The 20,505-nt window shown below is 31.9% G+C and overlaps 1 protein-coding gene across 1 annotated transcript in view; it reads left to right on the top strand.

Annotated features, from left to right (window-relative positions):
- Positions 1 to 15,981: 15,981 nt before the first annotated feature.
- LOC138321837 (homeobox protein php-3-like) overlaps positions 15,982 to 20,505 on the top strand; it is a 109,865-nt gene continuing 105,341 nt past the window's right edge. Inside the window, exon 1 of the mRNA XM_069265830.1 lies at positions 15,982 to 16,148. The gene's annotated coding sequence lies outside the window, so the exon portion shown is untranslated. The remainder of the gene's footprint in view (positions 16,149 to 20,505) is intronic.

Here is a 20,505-nt window from a genome sequence, read left to right on the forward strand (position 1 = left end):
TTCAATCCTATTGATGAAATCAATGGAAAGTCTTCTTTTTTGCAAACTCGACATGATGTTTTTTTTTTTTTTTTTTTTTTTTTTTTTTTCGTTTTCGTTTTCTTGTTCAAATACAAATACCTAATCATCTACCTCCTATTTCAGATAACAAGCACAGTTAGGCAATTAGTTAACTGATAATGACTTTTAACTATTCTTTTACACAAATAAATGTTGATTGTATATATATATAATCATCAAAATAAGTGTGTTCAAGCTTTTCAATCTAATATATGAGTACAGTTCAATTCAATAAAATATATTAGATGATTTGATGATTTGATGATTTGCTTTTAATACCATAGATAACAGAAAGTTGCAAAAATGAATGTAAAATATAATACTTCAGGTTGAAAATTAAACAAGCATAAGCAAACTTAAAGATTACCATGGTTTGCACCGTCGATGTTGATTGCTCTTTGTTTATTCATGAGGTTTGACGATTATTTTATTGCAAAAAAGTGTTGATATTTTTTTATTGCATTTGCGGATGCTTTGGGGTTCGATATGATCATGTATAGCCGGTCCATCAATAATTGTTCAATGAAAAAAAATAAACTTAAGGAATATAACACCGTAGCGTATTTTAAGTTCATCGTCCTTTGATTTCCCTGTGTTCATAAAAGAAAGAAATACGTATTTATGACAAAATATGAAATATAGAGAACCGATACAATATGAAAATGTAACTCAAATTAAAAAAAGAAACAACAGTTTCTGTCTCTTGAAAGAAATATTTTAATCGACGTCACCATCACCTCTTATAAAGGAGATTATGCATTCTTCGAATGATAAAATACATGTTAAAAGGCAATATGCGTATCGACAAAATGTAATTTGCCTTCTATAAAAGTGTCCATTCTCCCAGGGAAAAGTCCAATATGTTTTCAGTTTTCATTCATGAAGGGATATATACTATACAAGTATTGATTTAAAGTTTCTTAGCGTTTATATATATTTGATTCCACCCTGACCAATGCAGTACTAAGATAGACAGATTCGCACTTCCTACTATAACTATGAGTGTTTCTGTGTATGGGAATTAAATTCCGCGGTGCAATAAGGACAATTTTAAGAGTGTTCTGCAAGGTCCAGACTAACTGAATATCTCTGGTAATGGAAGCCATTTTTTGCCGTCAACACTCTGCAGACAAGTCTACTTGAAGTTCAAAATCGCCAAATCAGGTTCATTACTGAAAAAGTGTAAAAGTATACAGAAATTTAATATATTATACATTTAGAATTTTAGCAAGTCTAGTTTCCTTCAATAAATAATAGAATAAACCTGTAAATACATTTGCGTAAACAATTTATTTGTGTATTAGTTAATAAGATAAACAAATATTGTAAATATATAGAATCATAGTAAAAAGCATCGTCGGAAACCCACAATGAGTAGAAACACAAATAACCTTTCATTGAATAATTGTCGATTACAAACGACACGCAAATGACTTAATATTTGTTGTCTAAACTTAATGAAATTTACTAGAACATCCTCTTAAATCGCAATAATATTAATGATAAATTTAAGTTAGAATAATGCTAACATACGAAATATCATTAAACGTAGATAAAAATAACTATGACATAGTTTAACTTTTTCAAGTACGGATAACACAATGATATTGTGGGTTAAGGTTTGCAGTAATGGATAATATATTGCTACCAAGACAACATAATCTGTCCACAATTTCCACTTTAGAGTTCTAAATGACAGACCACAATTACCACCTTCTGTTGTTTTAACCCCCATATTACAATACTGATGACATTACACGTGAGACAAATTTTCTTCAGTAACGAGAGAAAAGAACTGACGACTCAATTTTCCTACAATACTTTAAATTGTAAAAAAAAATTAGAATTAAATATTTAAAAATAAATAAAAAATAAAATAAATAAATAATTTAGGGTTTCATGATTAACCAGTGTGAGCAATAAATGTATTGTACACATTGTTTAAAAATCAGTGCACTTGGAAGTAATAAGGCTGAATACATAGACATATACTACGATTTTTACCACTGTTGATTCCCGAGCGATTTATACATACATCTATCAGAGTAAAGTCAATATTTTTACACCGTATCCTCAGTTAAGGGCCATTTCACTAATTTAATACCTAACGTCCCCATACCTCACACATTAAAGTGCCAGTTGCGCAATTCCAGTGGTTTTTATTGTAGGGTTATGGCGTTTTTATTCTCCAATCAGGTAGTGTAACGACTAGTTTATTTTAGTGTTCCCTTCAAGGCCTTATGGGGCCAGATATCGGCACTTGTCGCCTTGGTCAGCCGCTTAAAAACTGCCCGCATGCACCGCAGTCGATAAGAAACCAAGGTCTTTGGTAAACCAGATTGCCATTTACTGTAGGCTTTATATGGAAATAAAACAACCGCTATGTTCGCCAAACTACCGCAAACGTGCTTATGTTTTTAACGTTTATTGGACTGTGATGATTTGTTACGCATGTGACATGTATCAAGTTTAATATAAAATGCATATGTATGAAAATTTTAATAAGTTGTAAAGTAAGGAAGTTGTACACACTTTCACGTGCTCATGGACATGTTTGGCTAAATATAATCCCTGCATCTAATTAGAAGTATAGAAGGCATTCATCTTAAGCATAGTAAGTTTGACATAAAATGTCATAAAACCACCGCACCGTCGATAACCGTTGATTGGTAAGAACAGTTTATTCGCTGACCCGTTACGTACGAAATGATGTGAGGAAAGATAGACATAGTCTGCATGACACAAGTTGTTGGTTTTATCACATTGACAGACAAACCTAGTTACCGACAGCTCATTATGTACAGTACATTCCATTACAAATTAGCCACCACAAACGTCTGGTCAGTCCAAACATAAACTATCATCAGGGGGATATTCTGCTACCCTTGTGTGGGGGATAATAAAACTAGAGATCGGGATAACTTGAGTCGACACATGTGAGGAGGGATCGAGGGAGAAACGGACGAGATAATTGACAATAAATTGATAAAGCGGAGAGATAGTACACGGATATATATAGCAGGACTTATGAAATAGGCAAGAAAGGGGCAGAACAATAAAGCGAAGAAATTTATAACGTTATTCGGAATTAATATTACATTTGAGAGCACACAATAGCATCGATACGATGACAGGAGAGAGAGAGAGAGAGAGAGAGAGAGAGAGAGAGAGAGAGAGAGAGAGAGAGAGAGAGAGAGAGAGAGAGTGAGAGAAAGAGAGGAAGGAAGAAGAAAATGTTATCATTTTTGTTTTGATAATTTTACCATGCGAAGGTCATTGGCTGCATTCAGTGAAATTTTCCTTTAAGTCATTTGCATCATGCTAGCCAGATTTACTTTAAACGAGAAAATTAGATTCTAACGAATAAACATTACGCGACATGGATATATATCTCTGCCTATTTGCTATTATTTTGACGATGACATTTTCGGGACCACACTAAGTCGAAACATATTCAAACGACCATGGTTTCAATGGTGTAAATACGACTAAAAATTGACGAGAGATATGTTAGAAAATAAATACAAATGACATTCTTATGGACCATTGAGACAACCATGCGAGGTCACAGATTTCGATTGACCTATTGAATCACTTATGACGTTACAAATGTTTCATATTATCTGTTTGATCGTTCATGAGACGAGGGAGTACAGACTACTTGTATACAAATCGGTATCACGCATTATCTGTATTCACTGTTTTGTTCGTCTAAAGAAATAATAAGAATGCATATACGATACATGTTGTGCACTACACCATACACAGATTGGATCAACAGGCAATGGTCTTCAGTGAGATTGCACTATAAAAGGTCAAAACGAGTCACGACAGAAAAAATACCAAGGAAATGTATGCTGATAGCAAAAGGTTCAAGATGGATTCACCTAGCTTTTCTTGTGTTTCTATGTACCTGAAGATGGCCAACAGGCTGAAAATTTGTGAGATATTTGTAATGTTAAAAAATACCGCAGCCTCCCAAAATATAAAGACATTCACACACAGAACATATTGCACGCAGGGGAGGTTGTGCATGAATAACCGTTGTTGTTATTAGAACGTTGAATCTACTGAACCATACCAAACCAAGCATATGAATGCTTACACCCTTAATCCAAAACTAGATGTATTGTATAATAAACGAAACGTTTCAATCCTTGTCATCCAAGGTGACTGATGAGTTGTGTTTACGTCCTGTGGTCAGGTAGACAAAACCACTTGGTATTCAGGAACGTTAGGATTTTATTATGTGTTTGTGGTATATTGTGTAAACCTGTAATGTCTTTCTGTCGAAGGTTACACTGCTTATGTGTGGTGGGTTCTGTTCATCCGTCGATTCATGTCTTGTGACGTTTAAGGACTTGTAAATAAGTTTTATTTAGGATACCTGCGTGCGTTCTTCTCCTAGGTTATATATCTTTAATGAATTATTCGCCTGTTTTGTGAAATTTTTGCAACATTACAATAATCTTATTGACCTTAATCTTAAGTAATATTTACTTTTTCGGATGTAAACGAGATACGATATACCTTTGTGAACCGCATGAACCAAGTCTCGACGTCATACTACGATTTTTAATGAAACAAATAGTAATTAACATTTTATATGTCGCCAGCATTATAAAGATGAGTTGTTAATTCCATTGTATGTCGTCTTGATATAACAAAGGCAACATTGTCTTGTTAGGTACAGGTATGCCCACTACATGGGAACACGATGGCTATCTGCTAAGCATCACGACTGTCACACATCGATACACTTTATAGAACTATAACTTCGTAAACTAGCAACGACTCTTTGTCGTTGTGTCTCTCTTTTCCTAAGCGTCATCTCATTTAAGACTTTGTCTGAGATGCAAGCTGTGCAGTTCATTGATAAATACACAAAACCTTCATGTGTGTTCCCGATAAACTTATCTGTGGTCGGTCGAACCTGTTGTATTACAATCAGAGAAAGAAATGTTACAACACCTTTACAGTTGAATACTGGTGTTAAACATGTGGTAAAGATAGGTATCAACCTTCTTTTGAATTTCGAACAATTGTAATCATTTGTACAGAAAGGTGATGAATGAAAATTTTGCATATTAGATTACTTAAATACCGGGAATACAGGTGAAACATGCATTTGTGCATAAGAATATAAAAGCATCACGAATGCACCATTTTTTTATTTTTTTATTTTTGTGGGGGAATGAAGATCACTGAGTGGAGTTCAAATATTATTTTCAGATATGCATCTTTGTAGTTAATGTTCCAGGTATTCTTAAAATGTCTAGCTAACAATCTCTTAACAGATTATCATTCACAAGAACGAAATTGTTTGGTGGGTGGTCGGTTTCATTCGCTATTTACGCGTATCATGTAACACAATAACACTGTTCAGAGTTTCTATTATTTAAATATTTATCCCAACTAGACAGATGTACCGGGCCTTAATACGATGTCTGTCTCACACGAGTTGTATCAGACATTTTCACATGTATATTGTAATGTTTGTTACCTACTTGATTAAGTTCGTGGCCTTAAACTATACGCAGTATTCGAAGGTTGATAGTTTTTTTTTCTGGAATGAGTACAATGTCCTCGAAGAAAGTATGAAAATGGAACATTATGACGCACACCAGGTGAGGACTAGGGTTATTGCCGCTCAACCTATACGGATGTTTCTTGAACATACTAGTTTTATACCACTATAAAATGACTCTGTTAATTGAATGTGCTGTGTTAGCAGAACCAATTTCCCATATAATTATAGAACGAATTCCACAAAGGCGTTTATGACTGGTTTTAATTTCGATGTTTAAAAAAAATCGTTCTACCTGAATTGGGATTTGTAATTAATTAATGATCAAATTGCATGTTACAGTACATATGCATACCTCGGAAGCATGTTAAATGTGTTTCCTACTAAAAGGTGAGAACGCAGTTTAACCTAACACTAATTGTAAAAATCAAGATTTGATTAAGATACTGAACACCGTCTTCAATTGGGTTTTGCTTTAGTTATTTAGAATAGCTTCTGCAGATTGTCTTTCAATACAATTTAGCCACAAAATCAGCATTAAATAAACAATTAACTATTGTGATCGTAATCAGCGAAATTGTGTTGCCAAATAAAAAAATAAACTAAAAACAATAGATTCTCAGATAATTTCAACAATAACATTTCGGATATTATAAATCAAAAAAATATTATCAAAAAACCAAACCAAACAAAATTTGAAAATAAAAGTAAGACAAAAATTTTTCTAAAGATATTGCATTCTTATTGGCCAAAGACCCTATCAGCTCGATTGACGTATGATAACTTTCATATTAAAAAGAACTTAGTGAATGAAATTAGGACTGACCATATTTCATCAGTACTTTGTTGAACCATAATGACGTATATATTAATACGGGAGTTTCGAGATCCCAAAACGACGTGGGTTAAGTACAAATTACCGTCTATTAGTCCGACCTTCCGGTGATTATGACATCACCAAACTCACGTCAAATGATGACGTCATAATCACCGGATGATCGGACGTCGTTTTGGGATCTCGAAACCCACGTATTGATACGTACCATCAACACGAAATACAATATGTCATCTAACTTTTGTGAACTTACGATGTTTCATCAATGCAATTGGGTGCAAAGAGTTTAGATCCTCCCTTTTTTACATAAAAAAATCATTTTCTGGTCATGTCTATCACCCGAATATATTGCCACGAGGACCATGTCCCTGTGATATTGTTAACAACGCGACGATTAACTATAGATTTACGGTCTCTCTGGTGATATCCCCCCAAATATCGCTTACATTTGGTAATACCTGGCAGGAATGTAGAAATGACATTAAGATGTATGAATCTGATGCATGGTCTACGAAATTATTTGGACCACATCTTTTTATTTTTATTCTCTCGTTTTTTTACAAAATTAATGTGAAATAGATAAGAAAAAGCTACTTATCGTCTTGCAACAAAGGCATTTCATACATATCGGTTTACAAATATCCATTCATATTTTAAGTTGATTTAGATAGATGTAAATATGTAAAGAACGGCTTAAAACATGAAAACGCATGGGGAAGCAGACTTGTTTTCCTATTGTTTATATTCCACAGTCAATATTTGTACAGTTATGCATCGACTATTTCTGTGAGTAAATTAATTTTGTATAAGACATATTGAGGTCAATACATGCCTTGTCCAGATTATCTAACCTCTTAAGTAGGATATGCTAAAACATACAAAAGTAAAGCCATGTCCATGACCTTAATATTTGTGTTGATCATATCCTTTTAAATCGTTATAACAAACAATATTGTACTCGTCATAACAGCATAATAATTTGTGACAACAAAATGTAAGCCAACATCATGACACGCCAATGGAGGTTTAACTCGGCGTGTTCACAAATGTGAATCTTAAAGCATTCTTTTACATTCATTTTTAGCATATGTTTATAGAAATTCATCATTTCCGGTTTGTCATCCAAAATCGTGTAAAAGCTAAACGTTAATACAATCGGAATGCTATGAATATCATCGCTAGTCCTTACATAGACGTGTTACGAACAATTAGAAAGCGGATGTGTTTTATAAATATGTAACATAACGAAAATGTTATATTTATAAGCTTTGTAAATATCAATCTTTCCTTATCCAAAATTATGTAACATGCAATCACGAAAATAATACGAGATGTTATCGCACTTCGTTGCTAAGTTCCACGTTATTTATGGAGTAGAGTTCAGTACCCCTTTCAGATTTAACCCCTATATTGCATCTTTTTGTACAGCTTTTATTTGTTCAGCAGGATGTATAAATTGATTTTTAAGTATATACAACACAAAGCTGCATTCTCGTTCTGCAATAGTTTAACTTATACAATATACAATTTTGTTAATTCTGCCTACAAGATTACGGAAAGGAAAACGAATACTTGTGTAAACTTGAAGTCGAAGTGAAACATCTTGGAAAATATTTCAGTTATCAATGTTTTCGAAAACGTATATTATCAACCAAACACTACAAAGCAAATATTGTCGATTTTTTTTTTGTCTTAGACAATGTCGAGTTAAGGATTTTCATCTACATTTATAATATGCTGATGATTTGATAATATATTTATCACATGTCAGTATACTGTGTTCCATCCGTGATTCCGAAATGGCGAATAATTTTTTCGAAATATCAATCTTCTTATTCTGGAAATCATTAAACCTCGTTTGTCGAAAAGAAAACTGCATGTATTCAAGTTGAATCCCCATTTATGTTTTGTTCTAGGACTTTCTTTGATTAATCAATAATGAAGTAATCACACGATGCAAATGCCATTGTACATTAAGCGATGTAACACAAATACAGTTGGTCCAGGTCCTCATTCTGCCAATGATAACAGCTTGATTCAAGATTAATAACAGGGCTTTGCTTGGGATGTTTTTTCCTTTATGGATGTTCATTTGACTTCCTAAGGTACGTGTAATATATTATTGATACATTCTACACTGCACTCTAAGGTGAATTATGGAGTTACAAATCCGTGCATCGTTCTATAAATCTTGATATTAGACACTTAGATGTCCTCTTGCGTTTAAGTACCGTCGCGATTCTATGTAAAACTGGAAATTATTTATGAAAATATTAGCGTAATTATACACATTCCTTTGTAAAGTAAGTTTTAATGCAAATAAAATATTTATAATCAAATGTATTTTCACGCGACCAGGATGTCCGAACTCTATTCTAGACCTACGCACCCTATTTATTTAACCTTAGAAGTTGAAAAAAAACGAACATAGATAATATATGATATCGTAGTAGTTTCTTAATCTTTAATATTGCATAATCATTTCCGGGCATGATCTGGTACGTTGTAAGTCCGTCTTAATTAATTACATTTGTCGTTTAATTTGATTACATTCCGAATGTATTTCGTTATAGCAATCTGGTGTTTTCAGTTGCTGAATGGCGCTAATAGGGAAGGTTCTAAATGTGTACTAAATGCTTGTATTGATTGAAAATGTAGTATACTAATGTAAACAATTAGCTTAGAATTATAATCCTATCCAACGATGACAAATTTAAATTAATTTATCCATCAATAAATATATCGTAAAATTGAAACCATCAGCATTCATCAATGCTCAGCAACGATTTATGTGATATAGTCGCTCTCCTATATTAGACTGTGAAATACATATTTTAAAATGAAATATAAAACTAAAAATAACTTAAGTATATATATATATAAACAAATGCTTTGATTTGTATACAATCATTGTATGTTAATTAGGAATATCTAGCATATTTGTATCACATACGATTTGGCGGTTTCAACATATAGTATCAGTTATTAAATACAGAAAATAAATCATATTGGATGCAATTATTTAGATCTATATATACCAAAGGTTGGATACATGGTATGTAATTCTGTACAAACCGTTGCACTTGTTGGAAACCATTAAAATAAGCAAACACATATTTATCAAACATTTATAACTATATCTTGTGTAATGTTGTAGACATCAACATCTGCTGAAATGACTCAGAGCAAAATATATTCCACATTTTGATTTTATTACTTATGTTCTATTTTGTATAGCGGTAATCGGTGATATTTGTAAAATGTCGTGTAATTATCTCGGTATGTTTCTCTGCACCAGATGCAAACGTGGATTTATTTTGGTCAGGATTATTTGGAATATTGAAATTGACTTTCTAATAACCGACCAATTATACATTTTACCGAATGTAAAGACATATTTTAAAATATATATACACATATTTGTAGTAATATTAAGATAGGCAAAGGTTGTCGCTAGACTTATTAAACATTTTAAAAGCTCAGTTCTGGAAAAAAAACAATAATCATTGCCGTTGAATTGACTAAATGAGAAAGTGATTTAGATCTCAATCTTATACTTTTAACATAAAGATTATCATCAACATATGCAATAATTGTTTTCCGTCTGCATGGCAGAAAATGTTTTCCACCCATTAACGCACCTGATGCAGGTATACACATTCTGTATAAGCTTTTTAAAAACAGAATGGAATACAATCATAAGAATAATTACATATTGTAATGCTTTTATAATGCAAATATAGTCCGATACATATCATACAAAAATATAAATACTCTTTCAAATGTAAGGAATCAATTATCACCAGCATCTGTCAACAGATGTTTCTCAATCCACAAAGCTGTTGTTTAGATTTGTATTAACTACATTTATCTGCATAAAACGTAGATGTTCAAAATACAAATCTAAACCACAGCATACTATTGAATTTGCCATAAACATTCTCGCATGAATCTAAAATGTATTTCACCTTTGTGAATTTATAGACGTATCTCAACTTTGTGAATTTATGCATTAAAGCCGATAGAATGAAAAGCCTGATTGATCTACTATCCTTTTGAGATTGGAGAATTAGGACAAAAGTTTGAAAATGATATGAAGACTAGCCATTATGTCAGAGGCAAATTTCAAATCAATCTTTTTGTTAAACGTTCGTTCAGAGCTGTTACATCATATATTGAAAACATTTCGCTTGAAAGATTATATAACATAAAATGCAAGAGGATACATTTACTATTATCAATATAAATTTTACATTGTTTTACACACATTCTTCCTCATATATATGTCCTAAAACAACTAGAGTACGAATGTAACACTGTACTTGTTTGTTTATCATTTATTTGTATTTACAAGAAGATTTTTTCCGATGTGATTGATTAAAAATGGTAAGCTGAGAACGCTAATCTATTTGAGCGCAAACGGTGTCGTCAAAATGATCTGCGATTATTCTCAATATTTATGAAAAATATGATATGGTCTCCAAGCGTACGAAACCGTCCGTCATCTTGACTCCAAGAGAAAACACAGACCTTCCTGTTGTGAAGGTTTTGGCAGAAGTGCGACAGCGCAATGATATAGGAGTCGATTGGAAAACCCAGCTGGGATATTTCAAATGATGTTGAAATAGTTCTTAGAATTGAGCTAAAACTTTCCTGAGTATTTGGCTTTATTCATCATGTTCACTTGAAATAGGTAAAGTAAAAAAAACCCATATAAATCATTACATAGATTAACCCATAATTAATGAAGATGATTTTTTCACATCATAACTATTTATGAAAATTTCTTACTCATGATCAAAATATGTTTTTCTTCCAAGATATATTTTATATAATAATACATGTATGAAATCTATTGAGATTGATTTCACAGTACAATTATTCAAGATAGATTCTTACTTCAATATCAACTCATGAGTAAAATAAAATATATGTCAAAATATATTTCATTATTTTTAAGCTATATTTAAAATAAGTTTGTTCTTAGTGGAAATGCACAAAAATATACTGACTAGTTCTATATATGTGTCCAAAGTAGAAAATGATTAATTCTTACTAAAACGTTGAAAGTGTTCGTTTTAATTCATACTGTTCGATAGTTAGGTGACATTAAAATCGTGTCGATAACCAGCTGCTCTCTCTAAATACCTAGGAATTTATAACCCCGAATAAATATTTGGCTAACATGTCCAAAGCATTGTAGCCATATTAAACTGTAGATTTCCAATCAACTGTAACTAACGGATACTAATATAGTCTGAAGAAGCCTATTCATCCCTACAAAACTTAAAAGGGAGGCATGTCATGGACACATTGGTCATAAAGAACGTCGAAATACAATATAAATAAATGAATAAAACAAAAAAGACGTAAAATTATATATTTTTGGACTGGAAACATGTTATCATTTAATGCAAAAAGAGAATTAATACGCTTGGTCTATATTTTTGTTATTTTTGACACATACTATTTTGTTATATATCATAAAAATACATGTACTGCATATGCATGTGTGATTTTATATGATTCATTACATGCCAGACACATATTGAGATGCAGTTGTAAAATGTACAAATACGTTAAGTAAGTTAAGATAAAAGGAAAAGGAGCATTTATTCATATCCGTACGTATATTGATATTATTTCATAATATGAATATTCAGATGTTATGTTACTATAATGTTTTTTGTTGTAATGTTCACCTAAAAATTACATTACATGCATATAAACATATATATCTAACAATATATTAATTATACTAAATAGTTCCGTAAAAATCAGTTACGTCAGCTGTGCCATCACCTTGCGGTCTTTCATGTGCAATTTGATACCATTTTAATGTCTTTAATGCATATTGCGAAATCGGAAAGACAAATATATTCAAAATCCAATAATTATTATTGGATACACAAAGCAAATGAAATACAGCATATCTTGTATTACTTAAAAATACATTTATCCCATATATACGGTTTAAGAAGTTCGAAAATACACTATGTTAATAAACTTATGTTATTTATGGCATTACAAAAATGTTTATTGTTTATTTATTTAACCTTAATTATAGCCTTTCATTTACAACGAAAAATAAATATTTACTATCAGAAATAAATTCATATACATATTGTATATCATGATCAAATTCATGTTTTACAAAGTTACTAGTATGTTTTTAAAGTCTGTGTTGGCGATATATTTGTCCATATGTTTCTTGTCTCAACTGACGACCAGTGGTCGAATAAATCACGTATTGTCTAAGATCTTATCCCCTTTGTTTTACAACATAATATTCATTACATTTACAACTACTGTTATCATTCATCCATTAAGGAGATTGTGCTGAAGCAGATTATCGTACATCTAGACATAAATAAACATATGTTCCTAGAGGCTGACGTGACAGAATTTTTACTTTATTATACAACACTAATTGTGTAATATATCACTTTTTTAAAGTTCTTGTTCAATTTACTTTCAATGTTCATACCGACATTGCGTCTTGGGTGAAGCGCGATGTCGTGCGTCAAAGCTAGCAATCTGGGGTAGCTGTCCCATCATTCCGATTTCTTCCCTTTGGTGGTCTCACATTTAACATTGGAGAAAAAACATAACACTTTTCAGAATGATTTACTTGGAATTCTCCCTTATCCAGTATTACTGACAAGATTTATCTACTCGCACATTACCAGGGCGATTCTCCTACGCTCCCAGACATAGCTAACTTAGTCTCTTTTAACCTTTACTATAATCCATAACACACCATTATATTGTATATAACGTATTTGTGTAAGATTTTGTTCAAACTGTTAGAATTAATACTTTGCCCTTCATAAAATAAAACCAAATATAAGCGCAACTGCGCTTTCTTAATAGAGCTTAATATATATGCATATATACATATTTTTTTTGCTCAATTTCTTTATTTCAATAGTCGTTCCATGGTTTCATTTTTTATATCATTAACATCCAAAGGGAATCTTTAGCAAAATATTTAGAAAAATTAACAAATATGCACAAAATTAGTTATGATATACTTTTAAAATGTTACTGTATGCATTTTAGTATAACTATAACAATTGATTGAATATTCAAAAAGTAACATAACGAGATATTTAAATACTACTTCAGATAAATTGTGTTCAATAGTAAACGGTCTTTGATATCTTTGATATGTTTGATATTGATATCCATGTAAACGCCATATAAAAGATATAATCAATGACAGTGAAAAAATCTTACAATAAAAGAAATGGCTTTATCGCGGTAAAGAAATCATCCTAAATGTTCCGAAACACAAAATGGTGTTAAACAATTTTATCCACATGCATTACTATCCATCCGATTCATTAGATCTATTATAAATACTCATCATGTTAAATACCTTACTGATCAATTAGAAAATTAATTACAATAATTATTACTGTCAATTACTTCAGAAACCAAAAGAAATTAAAAAAAAATGAAATGCACATTACCTGATGTATTAATAATTTCATTAGTATATATATAATACAGATTATGGTCTTTCGATATTATATTGAATCAGATACACACAATGACAAAGCAAATTTGATATCAACAAGATGTATCAAGTATATAGAACAAAAGTTAGCAGAAACCACGCTTGCTCACGTAATTCTGTTGTTTTGCTTCATAGCTGTTGCTACTCCTTTGGAATCTAGACACAAAATAAACTTCCTCCGCAGGCACAGTTCCATTCTATCACAGCTTTAAAGTTCAAAATAATTTGGCGTTGAACATTTCTGTATGGTTACATATAGTGGTCACAGTTTTGATTGTCATGGTTGTCCGAACAAAGAACCAGTCTGGCTAATTCTCCACCGTTGACGAGAAGCTTTCATTAACACTACATTTGTTGTCCCATTTCATGGGCATCACGCAGACTTTTTATAATCACTCCCTAGATGACATATGTAATAAAAATGAAATAAATATCCTGTATAACGTTTAAGTTGCTCTTGAACATGAGGAAATATTAAATTAACACTGATAATTGAAAAGGAATTTTCACTGCTATTAAACACTTTTGCTATATTCCTGCATTTCAATAATGCACTATATTCTTCCGTGGACTTGGGGTTGTGTAAAAGAAGAAATAACAGTTCCTTACCCGCGAATCCAGAATGGTTTTATGCGAATATTAAGAACGAAGACATTAACTAAACCAGTTTTCCACATAAAACACAGTTTGATGCTAACCCCGTAGTTGCTACAGCGCCCAGCAAGTTTCAGGGATGCGCCCGATGCAAATTTTATTTCAAATTACCGTTGTTTTATGCTGTATTCTAACAATTTTCCGGAGATTTAATTGTCCGTGCAAATTTTGTAGTTTAGAAATGACTGGTTCTCTTCATAAAGTGTCTCAAAATTATACGGTGTTAGTAGGTATTTGAAATGTTATCTTTTGTTCATTTTTGTCAAACTTTAAATATGGCCCTAGCAGGAGAGGTTTTCGGTTATCGTATTAGTGTAATTTTACATGAAAATTATGTGAGTTTTATAACGTGATGCACCGTAAAAGTCTGTCTGCCGATCTGAGAATGACTTGTGAACGCTATATGATAAACCGATATTATATATTCTTCGTGTGGCTATCAATGTCACTATTTGCAATAAAAGACAGATTTTGGATAGTTTATAAAATGAAAATAAAATGCCATAATACAAAGCACTATAGCCCATGATGCATCGCTTCTTTATACTATGGTGGAATTACACCCCCTCCTTCACTGACACCTTGAAGGGTTAACTATTTTCTTTACGATGTAAATAAAAGTATGCTTTAAGGGCTTTAAGACTAGACTGATAGTGATACTATTATTAATAAAAAAAATACCTTTATTTCTCCAATATCTTATCAAAAATACTTCGTATCGTTTCGGATTTATGAATTGTCTGCGTTGTACAATGTTCTATAATGACTTATTAGTAGCGATATGTAATATCAAATACACTGTTTATATTTTTCTCAGTGGGTACCGATAACAATTTACTATACAACTTTAATCTGTTTGCTTATTTCCACTTTAAACAGGAAGAAGTAGGGCCGCTGTGATACTAGTTGACACTCTTCATCAGACGCGTCTCCCTTCATCAGTCGCGGCTCAGTGGAGAAACAGAATTGGATCAACACAGAGAGGGAGGTACGATCGGCGCAGTGATACACTACAGCGCTGAAGCGAAATAGCATAAGCGACCAAATCTCTCCTTTCTTGAAATTATACATGCGCGGAGTGTAATTAATATGAAAATAATGTAATTCCTGATATATTCCTATAGTATGACCATATGGGTTATTAGAGATTTATATTATTCATAAATTGGCGATAAAAACATAAAAAGTGAGAAAGACACAGAATCGATTCATATCATCGACTACATATGAATTCGTTGTTTATACGGTAACTAAGAGAAAATTCCCATTGCAATTAACTCTGTACCGGGCCATAAATCTATGTTAGAAAGGACAAACCCCAAGAAAGGCCGTCACTGAGGATACAACTCGTTTCTTCCTTTGGGTAATAGAGATTCAGCCCCGAGAAATTTCATTTTGAAGGTTGTCATTTGGCTTTCATCCACTTTGTATCATCCACCTAGCGCTCAATATCAATACTCAAGGAAAACACACAGAGGGCCTTTGGAGCATCAAACCCTGCTTCCTCATCTTCCCTTCCATCGCCAGTCACATCTTCATCGTTTATAAAGGTAAGAAACAATAGTATTACCTCTTGTTTATGTGACTATTCTATTTATATGCTATGCTCTCTTAATGTATGGTATTTGGCAGGTATCATTCTGCCTCTAGCTAAGAATGACATACTTCTATAGGTTTTATGGCGACTTTTATTTCTTTGACTGTTTTTGTATCAGCAAATAACATTCATTTGACTACAACATCGCAATCAAAATTTGATGTCAGCTATAAGACATATAGAAGCCGCCGTTTATACACCAACTCATCTTAACCAGGTTATGTGTAAGAAAGCCAGCATTTGGGGTACTCAAGTCAGTATAAAATTGTCATTAAACTGGAGTCCCCGCATTTAACTGGAGGGGAGCTTACGGGGGACATGCATTAGTCTTGTGACTCCCGATGGGACAGGCTTTATTGTGAGGGGCTATAACTACAGGGGTGGGGCTAAAACTATACAACACCTACAGTGAAACATGTATCAATTTCCAAGACATTACTGGGGTTAAAGCTCAGAATCTTATGTACACTTAACGATTATTTTATATGCTTTCATTTAAAAATAGAAATATAAAACTAGTGGAACCAACAATCTAGTTTCAGTAACTTTTATCAAGACTCACTGCGAAAATGATTGGCGTGCGTAGTGAAAAAGCAGTAAAATGAAGGGGAGACTGTTTTCCTCATATTATCCCTCAGCACACAGTGTTGGTGAAAATGCAGTTAAACGTCTTTGCGGGATTCCACATATTTTTCGGTAGACGAAAAAACACTTATGAACAAGAAGGGGCTTGGCTTCTTTAAGACAAACTGCAGTAATTTGGTGCTGAAACATGTAATTTGAACATGTCAATCAAATTCGACAGCAGTGGCAACATATATTGAAATGTTTAATGTGAATTTACAGTGTTTTCATAAATTCTATATACTGAGAAAAGAAGTCATTTTGTAAGAAAATAAATAATTCAATGTTACTTAAGTAGATTATTGAAATATCTATATTGATTAACGTTTTTGATGTAAATTAAAGAAAATTGAATTAAATGTGACAGATGAAACATAAACACTTATTTTTTGGTAAACGGATATATGGAGATAATGAATGGTTAATGAAAATATATGAAATTGAATAAGAAGCCATAAATAACACGGGAGAGAAATTGTATTTTATTTTTTATTGATAATTCGGGGACATGTGTTATGTTATATATTACTTTCATATTAATTAACTGAGCATACTGAGCGAGCCGACAATCAACTGCATCTCAAGTCAAAAGTAATATTGAAACGAAAACATATATTGATATTAATTCATGAATGCACTACATGTACTGTTACATGTTTAATAATATCATCAACGTTTAGACACTCTAAAGACGTACTTGCCACACATTGCTTCCGAGACATTTGCTTGTGAAACATATTTTTTTCATTTTATTTTATTCATATTCTTTAACATTTTTAATTCAATACTATCTATTATTAAAAATTGACCGGACAAAACAACATAATTAATTGTTAAAATCTACACTAATTTTAATATTTACAAGTCTGTTTATATCATTAATTAAATTATTTCAATTAGGGACCTTGTTTGCATTTTAAGTTCAAAGGAAATACATATGTGTTGCCTTGCTTAATATCGCATAATTGTAATGTTAATTAGTTAATGAAGCATATCTATGCTAAAGAGCTCCCTGAATTGGGCGAAAGCGCTCACTAGTCAGTCGTTATTGTTTATATTTCTTATAGATTTCGTCCGTAAGGATTTTTCTTCAAATTTGATATACATATTTATATATTTACTTTCTGTTTATACAAAGCCACTAAATGACAACATAAACGACGAGTATTATTGCATGTTTATGTGTTGTCAGCCTAATTAGGCAGATGTATTGTTTTATTATCGGTTACTACTTACATGAAGATAAGCGGATCGGATTTCACTGTTTTGAATCCATTTTATAATGCGGTCGGACTGATTAGTATTTGATGGAAAGATATATGTTACAGTTGCTAGATTATTAAATGATGCAATTGGTTATATCGATTTTCTCCTGATGACACGTAGATTTTAACTTTTGCATTGATTTGTATAAACTTGGTATGTTGCATTGTATGTGGCCTAATTCTATTCACGGATTACTTAACTAGACATTACGAATTTATTTTGCATTCATATATACGGGAAGGAATTTCGTCCTGATATAAATCATTACTGTTGAAATGTTTACTTAATCGTTATTGTAACTAAATCAAGCATCCGACATCCTAAAATGAAAAAGGAAATTATGGTCAACACTATGCTATTGTAACTATTTAATCTAAAAAATATTATTCATTCTACCTGTAGCAATAAGGGTGTTATTGAATCAAGTATGATAATTTGAATAATATTTTAATTTTAGTTTCATTTAATAGTGTATTAATATATGAGTCATTTAGGATCTTAATAGAGGTATCATTTTATTGACGTAGAAATGAGTGTAATTGATTTCAAATGTTTACTAAATATCAGGTGATGCTAAGTTTTTGTCTTCCATACCTTTGTGCGGGATATTAAGTTTTAATTTCATTTTTGGTGCTGACGAAACATCTGTATGGTTAGGTGACATTTTTAAATGTGCTAAATATCTTGTGATTAATTGGACGATTTATAAAAAACCTTTGTTTTTATTTATCCGAAACCAGCCCACTTTCGCAACATATTTGTTGATATGTATACTCGTTTATGATAGTGTTAACATGTAAACAAACTTATCAGACGAAGCAACGTGCAGCTTAAACGAAAAATCCTATTTCAAACTTGGCAAACCTTATCGATTGAATCTACAAAAATCCGCTATCCATCTCTTGTTTGGTTAAGATACAGCAAGAAGCAACATTAATTCTGTAATCTACATGTTTATAAATGTATATCAACCTTCAAAGAACAATTACATATCTGCAAGTGGATATGTATAAATGCATATGGCGCATATCAAATAACGCATAATTTGCATTAAAGAAGCAGTGTTTGTTATATATACCTTACTTATTGTATATCATAATATATATACGTATGCTTTTGATACATATCTTTTCAGCATTATGTTCATTTAAATGATAGTAATGGTTGAAACAAAACTGATATATGCCAAGGAAAGAGGGGTTGGTGTAAATTGAGAAAACATTATGCGGATTTAGATTGCAACAGCTGATGTAGGTATATTGTATATACTTTGTCTAATTAGGCAGATATTGATGTCGGTAAGAATCCACAAATTTTTATAGCAAACTCTTACTATGTCTACATAATTCAAAATCGTATGTTTTAGATCTAGTTGCGAATATTCATAACTAAATTATTCACAGACTTAATTCAATGCCATATTTCAGAAAATAACGCTTGATTATTTGTCAGTTTTGTTCAAATTAATCTGGCTTTAATTTTTGGAAAAGTATCCGGTAAAAAAATGTATATGTGTATGTGTGTGTGTGTGTGTTTATCGTGCCACTGTGTACATTTGCGATTTTGTCTGCCTACGTGAAGTTATAAAATGTGTGTGGCTCTCTATGCCTTCAGTCGTCCTGTGCGATTTTCCTTACGAATGATTTAGGGTCCTTTTACACACCATTTTCGATAGATAGAACCTATTACAACTGTATCCCGTTTGTGTACGAACGTTCAACGTTATATATAGGCCTAATGGCTAGAAATGTAATAATTGCTTTTTAGATCGTAAACAACGACACACTAGCACTGGCTAGTATAGGCGACCCTGGAAATCTGCGATAACGCCCCAGATGTAAAAGTTAATACACGATCATTGAGTGAAATAAACTTGACAAACTCAAAGACATAGTGAATGTAAATTAAACTTCTTGTATTCTACCAAAACAGGCTGCACTTTGGTACAAATTATCAGCTTTGTAATCGATATGAAAATCAAACTTTCCTGTAAAATTATGAATATGTATAAGCCAAGAGAATTATCTAGATTATTTGTCAACATCTGTGACACTAAGAGCAGTTTATTAATTCACCTTTTCCAAACAAAATGATATTGAGAATGGTAAAAGACAAAGCGTAGATACAATCAGCAAGCTGTTATCGATGTGCTGAACATGTAGGACTGTTTATATTGTGTGGTATGAATAGATATTATAAACTGATAAATGTATATCAAATGAATCGTATTAAAAATCAATGTAATCCGCCATCGCAAATGATGGATGAATAAAAACAATTTTAAACTCTATATCCTTATATCCAATAATTAGAATATTTAATTCTAGTTATCGTTCACATATTACAGATTCTCTTAAATCAACACGTCATTCTTGTGTACCATCAAAAAGTACGCATAGACTTGCTACAACATAATTATG

The sequence above is a fragment of the Argopecten irradians genome, chromosome 4, assembly GCF_041381155.1.
Source record: "Argopecten irradians isolate NY chromosome 4, Ai_NY, whole genome shotgun sequence".
NCBI lineage: Eukaryota > Metazoa > Mollusca > Bivalvia > Pectinida > Pectinidae > Argopecten > Argopecten irradians.